Genomic DNA, 17,408 nt, shown 5'->3' with positions numbered 1-17,408 from the left:
TATATAAGGGACTCTGTGCGACATGAGGACGTAGGCAGTGCTGCTTCTATGCGCAGATAAGGGGGAAGCACCTTCTCCCCAGTCAGGCACAGGCCACAGTGTGCCTTCAGAACAAGAAACATTCCAAAGAGGGCAGCATGGCCATTCATTGGCAGCTTTGGAGGCAGGAGGCAGCCCCTTTGGCCAGGACATCAGTAGAGTCTCAGTGAGCCTCTGTGACAGTGGCAGTGGATATTAACAAGTCAGATCCTGCAAACTCCTGAGCGGAAGTTAAATCATGTATCTTCTATGTGCTTCAAGCAACTCCAAGTCCAGGTTTACTGGGTGCTGTCCAGTCCCCCTTCAAATGTAGCTCTTCATGTTTCACCAAGTCAAGCAACCCTATATAAAATAGTGGATAGAGAAGAGAATAACTTCAATAACATCTCTCATTTGGGAAAAGAGAGAACACAGTAGTCCCTGGACTATAGCATATATTATCTCCTACTGGACAGGAATAGCATGGACTCCATGCCCTGGTGGTCCTTGGTCTATCCACCAGCTGCCCCAGCTTCTGATCTTGGGAGGCATCTCCTTGGCTCATAGATTTCCATGACCACTCGTTCTTTCTGAAGACCTCCCTCGTCTAATAACCCAGAACAACAATGGAAATTGGGGCTGTTCTGGTGGCTGTACGTCTTTCTGAGACCACTTTCTATTGGTGCGAGTCCTAGAGGCTCGAGCAGGTTGAACCATGCTTAGGGGTTTTCTGACCATGATACTCCTTATAAAAACATAGTAGGCTTCAATCCCATGGAATATTAACCAATGCCTTAGATCTATGCGAGTCATAGACTTTGGATATAGAACCTGGACTTCAAAATTTTTTAGCCTACCAACAGGCCTGGGTGCCTATGCTAGTTTTATGGTACCCCTTTGGCCTCTGCCCCAGGAGAATTTAAAACAATAGAGGTAAGGCAAAAACCATTAATCTGCCCCTTCTCTGCAGCCACATCCAAGGTGACATTCACGGTGAGAGTGATCGTCCCTGTTGCAGAGGGCAGGAGCTGCATGGAAGAGCTCAGCGAGTCAAGTCCTGGGTCCCGTATTAATCCCTACCTATGGCTCTTGCCTCTCCGCTTTTCTCTGACATTAGATTTCTGAGAAAACGTGTTTTATCACAAATATTACAGGATCTTAAGGATCCTGTAATATTTGTGATTACAGGATCTGGATCTTAAGCTAGACTAAACACTTACAGATAGAATAAGCTCTCTTAGCAAAGTTGTGTTTTCTTCCCCCTCTATTAAAAGGCCATTTAATTCTATCAAGCATTTAGAGAAGAGCTAACACCTATCCTTCTCAAACTCTTCCAAAATATAGCAGAGGGAGGAACACTCCCAAACTCATTCTACGAGGCCACCATCACCTTGATACCAAAACCAGACAAGGATGTCACAAAGAAAGAAAACTACAGGCCAATATCACTGATGAACATAGATGCAAAAATCCTCAACAAAATACTAGCAAACAGAATCCAACAGCACATTAAAAGGATCATACACCATGATCAAGTGGGGTTTATTCCAGGAATGCAAGGATTCTTCAATATACGCAAATCAATCAATGTGATACACCATATTAACAAGTTGAAGGAGAAAAACCATATGATCATCTCAATAGATGCAGAGAAAGCTTTTGACAAAATTCAACACCCATTTATGATAAAAACCCTGCAGAAAGTAGGCATAGAGGGAACTTTCCTCAACATCATAAAGGCCATATATGACAAACCCACAGCCAGCATCGTCCTCAATGGTGAAAAACTGAAACCATTTCCACTAAGATCAGGAACAAGACAAGGCTGCCCACTCTCACCACTCTTATTCAACATAGTTTTGGAAGTTTTAGCCACAGCAATCAGAGAAGAAAAGGAAATAAAAGGAATCCAAATGGGAAAAGAAGAAGTAAAGCTCTCACTGTTTGCAGATGACATGATACTATACATAGAGAATCCTAAAGATGCTACCAGAAAACTACTAGAGCTAATCAATGAATTTGGTAAAGTTGCAGGATACAAAATTAATGCACAGAAATCTCTGGCATTCCTATATACTAATGATGAAAAATCTGAAAGTGAAATCAAGGAAACACTCCCATTTACCATTGCAACAAAAAGAATAAAATATCTAGGAATAAACCTACCTAAGGAGACAAAAGACCTGTATGCAGAAAATTATAAGACACTGATGAAAGAAATTAAAGATGATACAAATAGATGGAGAGATGTACCATGTTCTTGGATTGGAAGAATCAACATTGTGAAAATGACTCTACTACCCAAAGCAATCTACAGATTCAATGCAATACCTATCAAACTACCAATGGCATTTTTCACAGAACTAGAACAAAAAATTTCACAATTTGTATGGAAACACAAAAGACCCCGAATAGCCAAAGCAATCTTGAGAACGAAAAATGGAGCTGGAGGAATCAGGCTCCCTGACTTCAGACTATACTACAAAGCTACAGTAATCAAGACAGTATGGTACTGGCACAAAAACAGAAAGATAGATCAATGGAACAGGATAGAAAGCCCAGAGATAAACCCACGGACATATGGTCACCTTATCTTTGATAAAGGAGGCAGGAACGTACAGTGGAGAAAGGACAGTCTCTTCAATAAGTGGTGCTGGGAAAACTGGACAGGGACATGTAAAAGTATGAGATTAGATCACTCCCTAACACCATACACAAAAATTAGCTCAAAATGGATTAAAGACCTAAATGTAAGGCCAGACACTATCAAACTCCTAGAGGAAAACATAGGCAGAACACTCTATGACATAAATCACAGCAAGATCCTTTCTGACCCATCTCCTAGAGAAATGGAAATAAAGACAAAAATAAACACATGGGACCTAATGAAACTTAAAAGCTTTTGCACAGCAAAGGAAACCATAAACAAGACCAAAAGACAACCCTCAGAATGGGAGAAAATATTTGCAAATGAAGCAACTGACAAAGGATTAATCTCCAAAATTTATAAGCAGCTCATGCAGCTCAATAGCAAAAAAACAAACAACCCAATCCAAAAATGGGCAGAAGACCTAAATAGACATTTCTCCACAGAAGATATACAGACAGCCAACAAACACATGAAAGGATGCTCAACATCTTTACTCATTAGAGAAATGCAAATCAAAACTACAATGAGATATCATCTCACACCAGTCAGAATGGCCATCATCAAAAAATCTAGAAACAATAAATGCTGGAGAGGGTGTGGAAAAAAGGGAACACTCTTGCACTGCTGGTGGGAATGTGAATTGGTACAGCCACTATGGAGAACAGTATGGAGGTTCCTTAAAAAACTACAAATAGATCTACCATATGACCCAGCAATCCCACTACTGGGCATATACCCTGAGAAAACCATAATTCAAAAAGAGACATGTACCAAAATGTTCATAGCAGCCCTATTTACAATAGCCCGGAGATGGAAACAACCTAAGTGTCCATCATCGGATGAATGGATAAAGAAGATGTGGCACATATATACAATGGAATATTACTCAGCCATAAAAAGAAATGAAATTGAGCTATTTGTAATGAGGTGGATGGACCTAGAGTCTGTCATACAGAGTGAAGTAAGTCAGAAAGAGAAAGACAAATACTGTATGCTGACACATATATATGGAATTTAAGAAAAAAATGTCATGAAGAACATAGGGGTAAGACAGGAATAAAGACACAGACCTACTAGAGAATGGACTTGAGGATATGGGGAGGGGGAAGGGTAAGCTGTGACAAAGTGAAAGAGCGGCATGGACATATATACACTACCAAATGTAAGGTAGATAGCTAGTGGGAAGCAGCCGCATAGCACAGGGAGATCAGCTCGGTTCTTTGTGACCGCCTGGAGGGGTGGGATAGGGAGGGTGGGAGGGAGACGCAAAAGGGAGGGGATATGGGAACATATGTATATGTATAACTGATTAAATTTGTAAAATAAAAAAAAATTTAAAAAAAAAAAAAAAAAAAAAAGGCCATTTATTGGAGCATTATTAATTGGATGTCTAATTAGTGTTTACTATAGCTAGGTTATAGTTACAGTTGATGTTCTCTGTGTAAATGTGTATCATTTAGGGCCAGCTACAAAACTTGCAGAGTCCAGAACAAAAGGAAAATGTAGCGCTTCTTGTTCAAAACAAACAAACAAACAAAATGCTATTAAAGGTACTACAATATAAAGCTTTTTCTTTTCTTCTGTGTGCTCTCTCTCAACTTACCCTATGTTTATAAATTTCTACTTATTCTAAGTAAAGAAAAATTAAGATTTTAAATTATTAGCATGAATTTTTGCCATTCATTTTTATATTGTGTGATGCTGGTTTTAAATGCAAATACAAGAACATTTAACTTGTATATGGGATTACTGAAATTATACCATTTGTATTTTGCAGTTTATACATGTATATGCGTTTTGTTCTTACCTGCACAGTGAAACACTGCACAAAACTAACTCAACTGTTTTTATTTTGCTTCTTGATACTTACATATTCTATTAACATTCTCTACCTAAGCCTGTTGAGGGAAGGAGTACTGAAAGGAAAAGGAACTATGGGTTGCCCTATATTTCGCTTTTCTTCTATGTCATAATTTTCAGTGCAGGTTGGCTAATATTGGTAAATAAGAAGGATATGATAGAGTTCCTTGGTTGTTCTTATTTCTTAGAATGCCTTTGCCTTCTTTCCACATTTGAAGCAAATTTTGGTTCAGACAGAGAACATGGTCTCCTGGGGCTGTCAGTGCCATCATTTACTCTGTTGTAGATGTAGCATGCTTACTTTGTTCTTGCTTTGAGTCTTGCTCAACTCCCAACCACCGGCATTCTGTGATCATGGTGTACCACAGGTACAATATGCAAATGAGGCAGCAAGGAGTGGAGGACACCCAAGTTTGCAAGTATCTCCTCTCCTCCTGTGTGTGCTCTATTGTTCCATCAGAGTTTATTTACAATACAAAAATTCAAAGATAAAATTATTAAGAATATCAAGACAGCAGCAGCAGAGCATTAAACCAAGCATGGTATCTTTCTAAGCACTGAGCCCTGTGTGACTCCACAGGTTGCTTGCCCATGAAGCTGGCTTATGAAGCTGGCCCTGATTGTGTTATGCAGTAGTCATTGTTCTCAATGCTTTTCCTATTTTCATGAATTTAACCCTCTCAATATGGTGCACAATTCATATTTGGTCTATATGATATTCTCTGACTAACAGCTTCATGGTCAGGATTTACTGGAGTATGTCTTTGCTTGAAGCTGTAATGTCAAAATATCACTTCTTATAGTATACCTACTTAGTGCATTTGGAGTGAAAAAGTCATGAAGACAGCAAAAACAACAAAAGGAGTCTTTGTCCAAAAATGGATGACTTTTAAAGAGCTATATAGTAAAAAAGCACCAACTGAATAGTCATTTTATGAGGTAAGCCTGTATTAATTACATTGACCAAAATTCTTGCTAAATAGTAATCAGGAAACCAGGCTTCATCTATTGTTTTGCTCTATCATCTTTAGCACACAGAATTCATGCTAATGGTTAGAAGATGACTGTTCCAACTTTAGGCATCATGTTTATAGTCTAGGGAGAAAGAACAGTAAACCAGCCTTAGACTTCTAGAAAGAAGTCTCTACATTTCAGTACCCACAATTATGTTATCTATAGCTGCAAGGGAGTCTGAAAGATGTGTATTTTAGCTTTCAGTCTCTTTAGTAGAGAAAGGCAAGGAAAAGGGGGTTTGTGAAAGCCTCTTGGATAGTCCATCCAGGGTGTCCACCACAGTCTACCCTCTTGGCTACACATAATTCACACATTTCCTTATTTTCATATATTCATTGCATGTGGAATACATTTACTTCTTCTCCCAAGGGATATAACTGTAGTTACTACATTCAGGTCAAAGTCTAGTATCTCTATGTAAGATCCAGTCCTTTTCAGTAGTTCTGGCTGTAGTTCCCTGTGACTTGGTAAACTTAAGTTTAAAATTAATGATGTCTGGGCTTCCCTGGTGGTGCAGTGGTTGAGAATCTGCCTGCCAGTGCAGGGGACATGGGTTCGAGCCCTGGTCTGGGAGGATCCCACATGCCGCGGAGCGGCTGGCCCCTTGAGCCACAATTACTGAGCCTGCGCGTCTGGAGCCTGTGCTCCGCAACAAGAGAGGCCGCGATAATGAGAGGCCCGCGCACCGCGATGAGGAGTGGCCCCCGCTTGCCGCAACTAGAGAGAGCCCTCGCACAGAAACGAAGACCCAACACAGCCATAAATAAATAAATAAATAAATAAATAAATTTTTTAAATTAATGATATCTGATCCAAATACACTGAGTATATGATGATGGAGGAAGAAACAGGATAACTACAATTTTAAAAACTCCCATTTGGGAAGGTACAGATGGGAAACACACAGCCCATATTACATCCTGCTGGACAGTAAGAGTAAGAATGAGGCCCTTGTGCTTAGGCAATGGAGTTTCTTTCCTCTGACCCTGGCTCTGTTCTATGGGGAAATCCTCTTTGTTTATTTTCCTTTGCCCCATGGCTATACATTTGGAGAAGACACTCCCTAGTTACTGTCTCTTGTGGCCACATCTGACCTGAGCATTTAGGAGGATGCTCTTCCTAGAGGTTTCTCACCTTTTGAAAATCTTTCTCTAGGTTTGAATTCTGGCTACGTGGCCAGTTAGGGACCAGTTGTCAACCAGTCTTGAGTTTGTTTTTTGTTTCATTTTGCTATTGTTGTTGCAATAGAACTTCACCATAAAATAGTCTTCTACATTAACTATCATTTGCCTTCCAGAACTATGCTCTACTCATCTCAGCCCTGCTCTGTGCTCTGGGAAGCTGACCTGTATGCATGACCTCAATGATTCCCTTGCTGTCTGGCTTTCTGTTGGGCTTGGCCAATGGTAGGGAGAATCAGGTAGAAGGTCACAGAGAGAGGAGAGGGAAATCAGGGTATCTTTCCCCTAGATAGCTTTCTGCTGGGTTGCCATGGGCGTATCAAAGGTCATAGCTCCTGTTGAATGACCTTTCTCTGAATTCCGATAACTACTCCCTCCCCTTGCCCTTCAGGTTTAAGAGTGGCAGTGGCTCCCTGCCATTACTCCACCTGGGGGCCACAGTGTCCCCTGTGGTTTCCCTACCCCTCCTCATATCTCTGTCCCTTTCAAAAACTCTCCTCAAATTACCCACATGCATTATGCTCTCCATTTCCTGCCAGAATTCTAATTACTACAACTTCCAGTTTATTTGCTTCTAGTCAAATGTGTATATAGGTATATATGTTTTAGAAAATTGCATAGTGTCATGAAAATTTTGAGAAACTTGAAATTTATCTTATACAGTGGATGGAGAATCAAACAAATTGTGGACCACCATTATCATACAGCTGAGTGTATTATTATTATTATACAGCTAAAGGTCATGTAAATGTTTGAAAGTAATAGGATAAGAATGCAATGAGGTAAATGCTATACCATTTAAATTCATTGGTGGTTTCAGAAATTAGCAAAGGATAAGTGTAGCATTATTACTTCCACTTTACAGCTGGGAAGAGTAAAGTCCAGATAGGTTAAGTGACTTGGCCATTAATAAGTAGCAGTGCTGAAATTTCAATTCCAGGAGTCTGGCTCCAAATTCTGGGCTCTTACCTTCACCTACTGATTCTCCGGGCGGTACCTGGAAACAGTTGGACCTCAGGCAGGTTCAGGCATAGCACACATATTAGAAATGCCAAATCCTAAATTTTAAACCACATGGTGTCCTGTAATTTCTCACAGTTAAGTAAAGAGACCATTTTGGAGCTGGGAAACAAACTCAGATTTTTTTGAAAACCTTAGGATTCTATGACTCTTAGAAACTAGCCACAGTATACAGTTTGAGTTAGTTTCTTCTCTCTCTATGTTTCCATTAACACCATGAACACACCACTGTTATAGCTTTTATTACAGGGCTGTAATTGTTTTTATGTGTCTATCTTCTGGTCTGTAAACTCTTTAAAGGAAAAAAATATGTCTTATTCATCTTCATTAATGCTCTATAATATGGAACATTCAATGAAGGTCCAATTAATATCTAACCTATAAATATCCATCTAATCATATCTTAATTTAGGCATCCATGCAGCTAGCCACAACGTAGGTGAATTTCTATTGATTTGATTGTCACTAGTCATTACGTCTTTTAGGACCCAATTAGTATTTTTACTCTTATCAGTATTGAGATAGATATTAACATTTAATATGGACATGCATAAAAAACTAAAAGCTAAGCAACAAGAGATAAAAAATGACAACAAACAACAACAAAAGAAACAAAACCTGGTTTCCCTAAATTGAGCCTTAGAAACATGAATCAAAAGAAGGTGTATTATTAATTGTGTCCTAAAAACATTCTGGTTTATATCCAGCTCAGTTAGCCCCTTTAAGGGGCTGCACCCAGACCAGGAAAACACATAGACAGCACAGCAAGAAATAACAGAGAAACTTCTACTTGGTTACTCTCTGCTGAACCTTGGAACACTGGGTTTTTATCAACTTTCTGCTGGATTATTTTTATTACAACTTTCTTCTCAGCTTCTCTGAGCAGGAGAAAGATTACTGATATATTTAGCTTGTTTTCTCTTCCTTCAGCATTTCAATGGGGCGTGGGGTGGTGTTGAAGAGGGTTTGTCTGGGCATGGATATTGTGATGGCTCTGTGTTGCTTTGTTTCCTATACTTTATCCTTGGTAGTAACACGGATGTTGGCAGTGCTAAAAGTACATCTATTCCCCCAATTCCCTCCATCTGGCTTGACAGATGAGCTCAAGCCATATGCTATATCTACCTATCTTAGGCACAGCAGAGCATTCATTCAACAATATTCATTCACCCAGCTGTCTGAACACCTATTTTGTGCCAAACACCATGACAGAGATCAGATTGGTGAGATAGTCCTTACTCTCAGTAGTTTAAAATCTACTACGGAGCCAAGATAATCTTACCTGGAACAAACAGTAAACAATATGGAAGAGATTATAATATATGCTAACTTCTTTCAATTAAACCTTTTATTTTGAAATAATTGTAGACTCACATGCATTTGTTAGAAAAGCGCTTTACTCGGTTTCTTCCCAATGCCAATATCTTGCAAAACCATAGTACAAAATCACAACCAGGATATTGACACTGATACAGTCAAGATATAGAGCATTTCCATCATTTCTGTGAGCACAAGGATCCCTCAAGTTTTCTTTAATAGACATCCATTTTCCTCCTGATACCACCCCCTCCTTAACTCCTGGCAACCACCAATCTGTAATCCACTTCTATAAATATGTCATTTCAATGGAATCATATAATGTGTAGCAACTTGGGATCGGCTTTTTTCACTCAGCATAATTCTTTGGAGATTCATCCAGGTTGTTGTGAGTACCAATAGCTTATTCTTTTTATTGCTGAGTAATATTCCATGGTATGGACTATCACTGTTTAACTATTCACATGTTGAAGGACATTTGGGTTGTTTCCAGTTTGGGGCTATTATGTATGAAGTTTCTAATAAATGTTCATGTAAAATTATTTTTTTGTGAACATACTTTACATTTCTCTGGGATACCCAGGAGTTGGATTACTTGGTTGTATGGTAGCTACACATTTAGCTTTTTAAGAAACTGCCAAATCATTTTCCAGAGTAAATGTACCACTTTACATACTCACAAAAGGTGTATGAGTGATCCATTTCTCTGCATCCTTGTCAGCATTTGATGTTGTCATTATTTTTATTTTAGTCATTCTAATAGGTGTGTAGTGATATCTCATTGTAGTTTTAATTTGTATTTCCCTAATGGCTAATGATGTCAACATCTTTTCATGTATTTATTTGCCATTTCTATATTATTTGGTGAAAATTCTCTTCATGTATTTGCTGATGTTCTAAATGAACTGTCTTCTTTTTTACTTTTGAGTTCGAGAGTTCTTTTCATATTGTACATACTAGTGCTTTGTTTGGATATGTGGTTTGCAAATATTTTCTCTCAGTCTGTAGCTTTTCTTTCATCCTCTTACCAGGGTCTTTTACAGGGTAAAATTTTTAATTCGATGAAGCCCAATTTATCAATTTTTTTGTTTTATATAGATCATACTTTTGGTGTCAAATCTAAGAACATATTGCCAAGTCCTAGATACCAAAGATTTTCTCCTATGCTTTTTTCCTAAGTGTTTTATCATTTTACATTTAAGTCATTATCCATTTTGAGTTATTTTTTGTATAAGGCATAAGACTTTTGTCAAATTTCTTTTCTTCTCATTTATTTATTTATTTATGGCCTATGGATGTCCACTTGCTCCAGCATGATTTGTTTTGCTATCTTTCCTCCATAGAATTGTTTCTGCACCTTTGTCAAGAAACAGTTGGGCATATTTGTGTAGGTCTATTTCTGGATTCTCTATTTTGTTCCATTGTTCTATGTGTTTGTCTCTCTTCCAATATCATATAGTCTTGGTTACTTTCATTATATAATGTCTAGAAATTAGGTAGTTGGTTCCTCCCACTTTATTCTTCAAAAAAATTTTTAGCTATTATAGTTTCTTCACCTGTCCATATAAATTTTGGAATAATTTTGTCTTGACCTACAAAAAATCTTGCTGGGATTTTGATAGGAATTGTGTTAAACATGTATATCAATAGGAGAGAAATGACATCTTTATTATGTTGAATCTTCTAATCCATGAACATGGTATGTCCCTATACACGTTTTGCTAGATTTACACCTAAGTAAGTGTTTTGTTGTATTTTTAAGCATTTACAAATGGTATTGCATTTAAAATTTTGATTTTCACATGTTCACTGCAACAGGAATGACCTCATTACCATTGGATAATCGTGAAAGTCCTTACTCTCTTTGAGGCCTCCTCTGAGACCTCTCCAGGGAAAGGGAGATGGATGGAAGCCCAAGCTCCCTAGTTGACCCTCTCTGACACCACCCCACTCAGAGTTTTGGAAAAATGAGATCACTGCCTAACTATATTACAGCCTCACAAGTATGGAAGCCTAGGCTCCCTATTTGGCCTTTGCTGACATGAGTAAGAGTGAAGCTGTAGTGTTTTCTGTGATGTTTGGCTGGAGTAAAGCTGTTATTACCTAGAAGTTTTCTGTCTTGCCAGATTTCCCTTTTCTTGGTCCTTTGGATATAGTCTTTTGTTGGGGTTTTGTTTTGTTTCAGTCTGCCTATTTAGCATTTCTAAGTTACTCGCTGCTTCAGCTACAGGTTCGGGCATATGAGACAAAAAGAAAACCCAGGGAACTCACCACTGTATTATTCTTTGTGTCCCCAAGTCTTTAGCTGTTTTGCCTTTTTCTCTGTAATTTCCAGAGTCTTCTGATGTGTTGGAAAAACACATCTACTCCTTCTCCCTGGAAGTGAAACTAACATTTTCAACATAAATAAGATGTTGTCCACAGAGAAGCAGGTTGGGCTAATGAGGATTGAGATGGTAGAAACAGATTTGAAACTAGCTTTCAAAAATAGTAAATGAGGGCCTCCCTGGTGGCGCAAGTGGTTGAGAGTCCGCCTGCTGATGCAGGGGATACGGGTTCGTGCCCCGGTCTGGGAGGATCCCATATGCCGCGGAGCGGCTGGGCCCGTGAGCCATGGCCGCTGAGCCTGTGCGTCTGGAGCCTGCGCGTCCGGAGCCTGTGCTCCGCAACGGGGGAGGCCACAACAGTGAGAGGCCCGCATACCGCAAAAAAAAAAAAAAAAAAAAAAAAAGTAAATGAGGAGAGTAAGAAAGAAGAGGAGAAATGAGAGGGGGAAAAAAGAAGGCACTTCTAGGAGGACATGAGGCTGGGAATCTCTAGGATGTGAGCAGACCAGCTTGGCTAGAATGGCGAGTTCATACTTGAGTAGAGCAGAGATGATAATAAGAGACTATTACGTTTGTTTGGTACTTAGTACCTTTCATGCATTCAGCTAAGAACTTGAGATATATTGTCTTATTTACTCCTCATAATTCTTTGAGGTGACTTGCATTTTTCAGATGAGTAAAATGAAGCTCAGAGAAATAACATAATGCATCCAAGATCACATATTTAGTAAACAGTGAAGCCTGGATTGAACTCATGTCTTTTTAATGCCATAGAACATGTTTATAATCACTAGGTCTTACTGCGTGATAAGATAGAGCACTCACATTGTGAGCTCCTGGAAACCCAAGCAATGAGTTTGAAGTCAGTTCCTTGGAAGATGAATAAATTGATAAAACTGATGTTAAAGGAGATTGATCTATAAGTGGAAGGCAGAATATACTAAAGCTGGAAAAATGAGATCACTGCCTAACTATAGAAAGCTTGCTTGTTCATTTTGCATTTAATTCATTCATTCAACATGTTTATTACATGCTATATTAGTAAGGATTCCACCAGAGCAACAGAACCAGTAGGATATATTCAGTAGGGGAAAAAGAGGGAGAGAGATACACACACATACACAAATAAGGTCTTTGCAAGTATAATAAAGTTAAGATGAAGTTATACTGGATTAGGGTGAGTCCTAAATCCAATGTCCTTATAAGAAGAGGGAAATTTGGACACAGATAGAGACACAGGGGAGAAGGCCATGTGAAAATGGAGGCAGAGATTCCAGTGATGCATCTATAAGCCAAGGTGTGTGAAGAATTGGCAGCAACCACCAGAAGTTAGAAGAGGCAAAGAAGGATTCTACCCAAGAGTCTTTGGAGGGAGCATGGCTCTGTCAACAACTTGGTTTTGGATTTCTGGCCTCCAATACTGTGAGAGAATAAATTTATGTTGTTTTAAGGCACACAATATGTGGTAATTTGTTACAGCATCCCTAGGAAACTAATATAGAAACTAGGTTCAGTGAGCAGTGTGAAAGATGGATGAAGATCCAAAAATGGAGACAAAACTAAAAACTAGGAATGAGGTGGAATTGGCTAGAGCAGGTCAGGGGAGATGTAATGAATCTTCTTGGTAAAGAAATAGAACTACAGTGTCTCTGCCTTGCATTATTGTCCTGGCATGTGGGTTTGACAGAATGACTTAAGGCCAAAAGATCAGAGAAATCAAGAGCATAAGCATTTTGGAAGATATATATTTAATATCCATTAGTAGAGCTGTCTTAGGGGAAAAGTGTAGGGAAATAAAGACAGAGGGATGACTGATCCTTAGGATTAATTAAACGTGCAAGAAGGAAGGGGAGCCATCAGAGGAGAGTGAGAAGGGATCATGAAAGAGATGGGTAAATAGTAGTAATTTACTACCATGTGAGATGAGGAAAGAAAGGACAAGGGCATCTGTTAACTAGACCACAAGCTCCTTGAGGGCAGGGTCTTTGTACTTTCAGTAACTACAAGAATGCCTAGTCCAGAGTAGGCATTTAATAAATATTTACCAAATTAATAAAGAGCCATTTTCTAACACAGGAGAAATCAACGAGAATGAAGATAGAAAGAGGGTGTATGATTTAAGCAAATAGGAGACCCTAAAATCCTAATTAAACACGAATCTACTGATTCTTGGCATGTTAGAAGTCAGAGAAAACTAAAAAATTATGTAGTCCACCTCTTCATTTTACAGATGAGGAAACTGAGGTCCAGAGAGATTGCTTTTGTGACTCTTGGCTTTTTTGAACTGACAGTGCCTTCTGTAACTGGCAGGTGATTTTGTGTTGCAGCTGATACTAACTCCTTTCAATCATCAAGTTTCTAGTTAAATTTTTTTCCCATCCTTCAATGAAAGTATCAGTCAAGCTTAGTTGTTAAAAGCAAAACTGAGAATTTGGCAGCTACAGAGCTAAAATATGAACGCTCTGATTAGAGAAAGGAATGACAAAGGGTGAATTTCATGATAGTAATTTGAGATCACCAGCTAGAACCCAGACTCCCTTTGGAGGATGGATAGGGTCACATGCAGGGTATTTAACATAACTCTTGGGGCTTGGAGATGAGGACAGCGGGTCTAGAACTACTAGAGTTTCCAATCAGAAAATGGGCTTTAACAACAATTAAATTCATCCCAAATTAGATGTTTTCATGACTCCTCTCTGACATCCTTGCTGGGACTTGCCAAAGTCCCTGCTGCCAAGCAGATGACTGTGGCTGGGCCCCACAGGGGACCATTAGAGAGCAGGACCTGTAGTGGCAGCGAGAGGACACAAACCCCAAAACCACCAAAGAAAACAGCTCTCAGCTGAGAAAACCCTGCTAACACAGGTAGGGCTTCTGGAGCCTAACTCCAAAGCCTGTTTATTAACTTGCTAAGAAAGAATTAAAACGATCCTTTGAAATACTGATCATCTCTCAAGGTATATTTTTGGTCTCCTAAGATTGACTCATCTATTCCTCCACCTTTTTTTTTCTTTCTTTCTTTCTTTGTGGTACGCGGGCCTCTCACTGTGGTGGCCTCTCCCATTGCGGAGCACAGGCTCCGGACGCACAGTCTCAGCAGCCATGGCTCACGGGCCTAGCCGCTCCGCGGCATGTGGGATCTTCCCCGACCAGGGCACGAACCCGTGTCCCCTGCATCGGCAGGCGGACTCTCAACCACTGCGCCACCAGGGAAGCCCTTCCTCCACCTTTTTTTCTTTCTTTAGTTTTTTACGTCCGGGAGGATAGGATGTTCCACTCCAGTACAAACCTGCAGTGACTGAGTGATCTGACTAATCAGACACTAAAATAGGTTCTGCTTAGAAAGCAGCTCTAGATTGGAGGCTATCATCCCAATCTTATTTCAATCAAGAATTTCAATTGATTTTGTTTTGAATTTCAGTTTCTTTGATTGGAGATATTGAAAAAGAACAAGAAACAATAAAGAATAGGCTTGTGGGGTGTGCTCACGCTGACCATCTGCCAGAGCAGGCAGCCAGCTTTCTGCATCCCAGTGGCTCCAGCAACGTAGGGCTCCGAGGCCTTGAGGAAGGAAAGGAAGGTGCTGATGAAGGGTTTTCTAAGACCACTCATTAAATGAGTTTGTTGGAGGATAAAAATCTCTAAATGTAACCAAGTAAAGAACTGCCTCAGGCAGTACCAAAAATTCAGTTAGGTACACATGTCAAAAACATATACAATATTATATTCTATTTTTAAACTTTTTTTTTTGCAGTATAAGGTATGCAAATAAGAAGATAACAGGCAATTATCAAAATCACTCATCTGACACCAATCCTATGCCAATACAGTGCTCTTGACTTTTGCTTTTCTGGATGTCTCAAGATTAAAACCAATTTGAATCTCCTATTTTGTACTTTGTGTTTGAAGATATTCAAGTACTTAGGAGTAACTACTGACTGAGACATAACACAGAGATGAAAAATAAAAACAATGATAATTTTTATTGAAAGTCACCAACAACTATTTCAATGACTAACTGGAAAAGATAGAAACAAGAAATCTGTCTGATTTAAGAAAATGTACTCTCTCCTAACTAAAAAGCAGAATGAGACACATTCAACTAGTCAAACACCTGGCAACACCTGAATCCACCTTTCTGACCCCAAGGGCAACTGCCACATTTATCACCAACAGAATCCTTAATATAATAAAAAGTGACTTATTGTTCCCAGTTAGAAATGTCGCATGAAATAATGGAATGATAAGGCCATTCAGGAGAAATCAGAATTGACTGGTAGATTTACAATAGCTATCAGGCTTAATTTTCAATATGTAACTGATTAGGACCCTATGTGGCCTTCCCAGGACAGACCTCTCCCCATGTCCTCTGTCTGCCTCTTGTCTGTAGAAAAACTTTAGCCTCCTAGGCCTTCCCTGAGTTCCAAAGAATAAATTTAATCAGAGTAATGAGAAAATGCAGAAAGAAAGGAAAATAGTCAAGCAAGAAAAAATAATAATAGTTTAGCTATTAAACAAATAAAAGACCTTTAGGTCCTCCTCAAGGGCTCTAGATAATATTCTGAGCCATATCCTTTGAGCTGTTTTGCAGATACTAAAACCCTCACCAGGTGGGAAAAGTTAACTGTATGCTGACCACCAGCAGGTAGACCCCAGACCAGTTGGAACATAGATAACGTTGACCCCCAATTACCTCACCATCAGCTAATCAGAAGAATGTCCACGAGCTGATCACATATGCCCCCAACCCCCTTTCCTCACCCTGTCTTTAAAAAACTTTCCGTGAGGGCTTCCCTGGTGGCGCAGTGGTTGAGAGTCTGCCTGCCAATGCAGGAGACACGGGTTCGTGCCCCGGTCCGGGAGGATCCCGCATGCCGCTGAGAGGCTGGGCCCGTGAGCCATGGCCACTGAGCCTGTGCGTCCGGAGCCTGTGCTCCGCAACGGGAGAGACCACAGCAGTGAGAGGCCCACGTACTGCAAAAAAACAAACAAACACTTTCCGTGAAAGCCATCAGGGAGTTTGGGCCTTTTGAACATTAGCTTAGTGCCAGTAGGCTGGCTTTGCTGCTTGACAGACAAGCCGACCCGTTTGACTTGGTAACAAATATGTAGCTATAGGGAGACCACTGATATTTGTCATTTAAGTGAAGGGCTAAATTATGTTTAATGTGGTTTATTTTCCTTGATTTTTGCTTGAGTTATCCTAACACATACAATCGTAGCATTTGTTATACATCCTACAGAAAGCACCAATTCATTGTTGAGAAAAGATTTAAATGCTCAGTAGCCTAGAGCTGAAAAGGCTAATCAGTTTTTTACAAATCAAAATAATACCTTGTAAAGCTAAATAGCATGCGTCTTCACAGTTGAATTGTATCAGATTCTATAACACAAGAAACAGAACATTGCTGGCCTGCTAGATACTTCATCTAAGCTTTAGGCAAATCATTTCAACTAGGATCTATGGTTCTTCAATAACAAAGAGAAGTCAAGCATATACAAAGAGGAATGCATGTTTCAAGAATGTGTGTCTGTCATTTAATCCACTAAATTATCTCATAAAGTGTTTCTTTGCTTTTTTTAAAAAAAGAAATTAGCTCTTTTTTTTTAAGTCTTTATTGAATTTGTTACAACATTGCTTCTGTTTTATGTTTTGATTTTTTGGCTGCAAGGCATGTGGGATCTCAGCTCCCTGACCAGGGATCAAACCCTCACCCCCTGCATTGGAAGGCGAACTCTTAACCACTGGACGGCCAGGGAAGTGCCTCTTTGCTGTCTTAAGTAGGTGCTTTGGGGATACATCAATGTGATTTGTGGATATTTGAAGCAATTCAGGAAATGCCAGAAAGTGCCCTGATTACCTGTAGATGTTTTTCTTGCCTCTGAAGTGAAGCAGATTACACTCACAAAATAAGGTTTAAATTAGACCCTTCTCTCCCCTCTCTACTGCTGTGTTCTCTGCCCCCAAATCATCTGCTCCAGCCCTAGTTTTGTACCTACATCACTCCAGCCTTGGCATCG

The sequence above is a fragment of the Mesoplodon densirostris genome, chromosome 3 (genome assembly GCF_025265405.1).
Source record: "Mesoplodon densirostris isolate mMesDen1 chromosome 3, mMesDen1 primary haplotype, whole genome shotgun sequence".
NCBI classification, from domain to species: Eukaryota; Metazoa; Chordata; class Mammalia; order Artiodactyla; family Ziphiidae; genus Mesoplodon; species Mesoplodon densirostris.
Note: the sequence above shows the minus strand (reverse complement) of the source record.